Source organism: Schistocerca serialis, chromosome 9 (genome assembly GCF_023864345.2).
Source record: "Schistocerca serialis cubense isolate TAMUIC-IGC-003099 chromosome 9, iqSchSeri2.2, whole genome shotgun sequence".
NCBI classification, from domain to species: domain Eukaryota; kingdom Metazoa; phylum Arthropoda; class Insecta; order Orthoptera; family Acrididae; genus Schistocerca; species Schistocerca serialis.
In genome coordinates, this window is record NC_064646.1 from 376284121 (window position 1) to 376289446 (window position 5326).

A 5326-nucleotide genomic window follows, 5' to 3' on the forward strand; every position below is an offset into this window, starting at 1 on the left:
TACAAAGTTGTTTTTTCCCTCGCTGTATTTGCGAGTAGAACAGGAAAAGAAATGACTGTGGTGCAGGGTACCTTCCGCCACGCACCGTCCGGTGCTTTGGGAAATATGTAAGTAGATGCAGATCCTAATGTATATCTTAGCAACAGCGTACTATACCATCGATGACTACAAGCCAGCCGGCCGGGGTGACCGTGCGGTTCTAGGCGCTACAGTCTGGAACCGCGCGACCGCTAGGAAACGGTTCAAATGGCTCTGAGCACTATGGGACATAACTTCTGAGGTCATCAGCCCCCTAGAACTTAGAACTACTTAAACCTAACACACACCCATGCCCGAGGCAGGATTCGAACCTGCGACCGTAGCGATAGCGCGGTTCCAGACAGAAGCGCCTAGAACCGCTCGGCCACGCGACCGCTACGGTCGCAGGTTCGAATCCTGCCTCGGGCATGGATGTGTGTCATGGCCTTAGGTTAGTTAGGCTTAAGTAGTTCTAAGTTCTAGGGGACTGATGACCACAGCAGTTAAGTCCCATTCTGCTCAGAGCCATTTGAACCATTTGAACTACAAGCCATCCTCTACCCACTTGATCTGTTCTTCACGAAGTGAACGAGCTTGGAGCGCTCTACGTTTCCCTCGCTGTTGCTCCGTACGAAATTCTGGGTCCGATGACCAGCGAAGTTCCCTCGTGGTCGTTCCAACTTCGATAATAGTAAATGCTGATTCGTCCGGAATTTGAGGGCTTGGATCATTCAGGTGCAGAGTGTTTTCGCTCTTCCCCTGAATGTTAAGTTTTAAAATGTTGTTTGTAAGGAATAAGATAAGTAAAAGAGAGACTCTGCCTTTATATTGATGACGGGAGCAATCAAAATCGGAGAAGCTTGTACTGGCAGCCCATCTTTAACAGGATGATTACGTGACCGTGAAAAGATTGTTGAGAATTTAATTGCCTATATTGGCTTTGTGGAAGGATGACTCTTCAAAATAATATCGGAATTGTGGGGGTAAAATCTTAGTGACTGAAGGCTCTAACGGTGATCGTGTAATTTGCAGTTATAGCGACTATGAGGGCTGCTCAGTTGTATCATCGCATTAAGACGACCAACGTAGTGCAATTATTTTTCTGAAAAAGTGCTTTAAAAATCTGATCAGGACAAGTAATAGCCCAAATGACAGCCGAGGGAAGTAAATATTCGTAATATTACAATTTAAGTAAAATTTTATATCATAAAATTACACAACCTTCAGCAACCCATCCGATCAGAACGAACGCTGCCAAGAGAAGAGAAGACGATGATGAGACACAAACCACTAATGAAAACACAGTCACAGGACATATATAAGATTCATGCTATATTTGAGATCAGGTTGCTGTGTGAATTATAATAAAATTTGGGATTAGAAGAGCAGAGCTGAGGACCCATCACACCGCTAACTCTCTCGTACTAGCAATGCGTGGAAGAAGTTTGCATGCGTTCCGAACGCTGTGTGTCGTTTCCGACCAGCCTTTTGCGTTTGGAAACTTTGCAGCTTATCGTACAGCATTGCAGAGTGCACTGTATTTAATAAATGATTTGGACACCCATAACGTTCTTGGACGATTTCTGAGTTATCTTCGCCACACTATATGAAAGACGGCTCCTTCGGCTCGAGTGTCTTTCATCATCGCGCACTCACGCGACAAGCTAAGTCACTTGTCAAGTCAAAGACGATTCTAACGTAGCAGATTCTGTGTGCTGTAGCGGTGCGTCTTTGATTTTACCGCGTGTCCCGCATCTCAGTAAATGAATATTTAAGATTTTCTTCACAAAACGTGATGTATTCACTTAAATTACAATCACGTTAGGAGCTACGATGCACAGAAGGGTGCATAAGTAGGTATACAGTAATTATTATTTTCCATTATTCCCATTTAAAGAGAGCGTTTGAACTTGAATTCTTTTATGATCAGTGTTTGTGTTTCTTCTGAGCCCAAATTTTCTTCATGTGTTCACTGTGTTGTTTCTTTCGCTCCGCTGTCCATTAGCATCCTGGTCTCTTCTGTGTTGTGATGTCAAATTTACGTTTTGATGATGTTCCTGAATTCAGTTCTATTTTCAGCATCGTTTACTGTTATGTGTGCTTGTCTGAGATCCTCTTCAACTTCTTTTATCCATTGTGTTTTTCCCCTGCCTGAGTTGATGGCTTTAAGATTCGCTTTGAAATTCTGTTTTCACTCATTCTGTGGATATGTCCGTAGAACTGCATTCTTCTTTTCCTTATTGTATCCGTAATCTTGTCTGTGTATTTATATAATTCTGATGTTGGTCTCTTCTTCCAGATTCCTTGCTCTTTATCGGGCCACAAAATTTTCCTGAGAATTTTCCTTTCTTGTTTCTCTATTTCTTTGATTTTAGTTTGCCCACCTATTTGCGTTGTTTCAAATGCACACAGCGCCTCCGGAAGTACGACAGTGTTGTAGTGCCTCAATTTTGCGTTAATGGATATGGAGTTTTTGTTATAATAGTTCCACGTGAGTTTATATGCTTTCTGCAGTTTTTTTATTCTTTCCTCGTTGGCCTTTAGGTTGATCCCTGATGGTTGGATGCCATTATTATTATTATTATTATTATTAGATTATTATTATTATTAGATTATTATTATTATTATTATTTCCTGTCTCAGACGTTATGGCTGGTTAAAAATGGAAAGTGACGCGGACCTTGATCAAGCGTGACTTCCTTTTAACTGTACGTTATATGTTACATTGCATTTAGGAACTTTCGGGTAATTGAACATGTATCAATAATTACAGATTTCTGTAGTTGTATATATACGTTTGGATGTAGCTGTATTGCGTTGATGTACTGGTAGATATTGTGTGGTATGACTCCTGTAGTTGATAGTATAATTGGTATAATGTCAACTTTATCCTGATGCCACATGTCTTTGACTTCCTCAGCCAGTTGGATGTATTTTTCAATTTTTTCTCCTGTTTTCTTCTGTATATTTGTTGTATTGGGTATGGATATTTCGATTAGTTGTGTTAATTTCTTCTTTTTATTGGTGAGTATGATGTCAGGTTTGTTATGTGGTGTTGTTTTATCTGTTATAATGGTTCTGTTCCAGTATATTATTATTATTATTATACTCACAGATGTCAGATGGCAGCACTAACAGTGGAGGGCATGTAAAGCGTGTCCGAAGGGACACGGGAAACAGTGCTGTCGTTGTAGTAGTGCGGAAACGGAGCGATTTATCTGAGCTCCAAAAGTGCATGATCTTTGGCTTTCGGACCAACGGTGAAAACATTTCAGAAACGGCCAAGGTTGTAAACTGTTCGCGTTCCGCTGTGGTTAAAGTATACTGGGCACAGAAAAATTGTCCTATCTAAAACCGGCTCCGAGACAACTGTGGTGACGGCCGGAGTGGCCGAGCGGTTCTAGGCGCTTCTGTCCGGAACCGCGAGATCGGTACGGTCGCAGGGTCGAATCCTGCCTCTGGCATGGGTGTGTGTGATGTCCTTAGGTTAGTTAGGTTTAAGTTCTCAGTTCTAGGGGACTGATGACCTCAGATGTTAAGTCCCATAGTGCTCAGAGCCATTTGAACCATTTGAACAACTGTGGTGCACCATGGGCCATAGATCACAAGGCCGAAAGACGGCAGCGGAGGTGTGTAAGGGCTGCAACAGCGTCTCCTCAACGACCGTTCTGCGAACGTTGCTGCGTATGGGCCTTGCAAGGGCGCATGGTTCATGCACCCAATCTGACTGCTGTTCATGGACAACGAAGACCGGAGTTTGCACGCCAGTATCGCAACTGGACGTCCAGTGAGTGGCCACCTCTAGCCTCTTCAAAAGAATCACGTTTTACGCTCCATCGGACCGACGGCCGTTGGATCGTCGGAAGAGTCCAGCTCAGAGGAGAGAGCGTTTTGATCTGGAGAATGTTTTCGTGGCATTCTGTAAGGCACAATTGATCAACGGAAGTATACATCTATTCTTGGGGACTTTGTACACCCCTACATGCAGTTCGATTTTCCTCTGCACTATGGCATATACCAGCAGGACAATACAACGTGTCACACAGCTCACAGTGTGCGTGCGTTGTTCTAAGAGCACCAAGAAAAGTTTACCATAGTCTCCTCGCCCTTAAGCCCTCCGGATTTAAACTCAATCGAAATCTGTGGGAGCACCTCAATCTGGCTGTTCGCGCCGTGGACCCTCAACCGAGAAACTTAGCGCAGCTGGCCGAAGCACTTTTGTCAGTAGTGGCTCCACATCCGTGTCGGTATCTTCCATAAGCTCATTGTCTTCCTGCACTTCTCGCAGTGCTCTGCGCTGCAAAAGGTGGTTATGTGGTGTCACCGCCAGACACCACACTTGCTAGGTGGTAGCCTTTAAATCGGCCGCGGTCCGTTAGTATACGTCGGACCCGCGTGTCGCCACTATCAGTGATTGCAGACCGTGCGCTGCCACACGGCAGGTCTAGAGAGACTTCCTAGCACTCGCCCAGTTGTACAGCCGACTTTGCTAGCGATGGTTCACTGACAAAATACGCTCTCATTTGCCGAGACGATAGTTAGCATAGCCTTCAGCTACGTCATTTGCTACGACCTAGCAAGGCGCCATTATCAGTTGCTGTTGATATTGTAAATAATGTACAGACAAGAGCTACGTTCAACATTAATGGATTAAAGTTAAGTATTCCACCATCTGCGTCCGTTTTTCTGAGTTCTGATTACCTTGTCCTGTTCCAGACCTCACGCCAGCCTGCGTGAGCTTAAGCGCGTGCCTTTCGGCTTCCTCTCAATTTAGTGGGTTGGTCTCCTGCCAATCCGCAACAGGTTATTCAGGCTTTTTACAGGTCAGGTTGTCACATCGGTGAGACTGGACATTGTAGAAATTAGTCTAGTAATGAATATTATATTATCTTTCCCGTAACTGATGTAATTTACACACTGCTTGTTCTAGCACATCTTTAATTTGTTCCGAAATTTACATTAACATGTTTATTTCTATTAATCTGTGTACATGGATTTACTTCCTGACTGCAGAACTTAATCAGATAATTTATGTATACTACTTGTTTTGTAAATAAAATTGCCTTTTCCTGCTGCCACTTAATTTATTTATCCCAGACGCGTTTCGCCTTCTCCTGTTCTAAGGCATCACCAGTGGGATCTATAACGATAGAGTTTTGATAGTTTTCGGATATTAAACAGTTACTTTTATACCTTGTGTACGCGATAATGCCGCTATCTGTATGTATGAATGTCTCTATTCCATTACTTTACTCACTTTATTCTACATATGAGCAGCACACTAAGGTAACTTGACTGCTCATGCCAT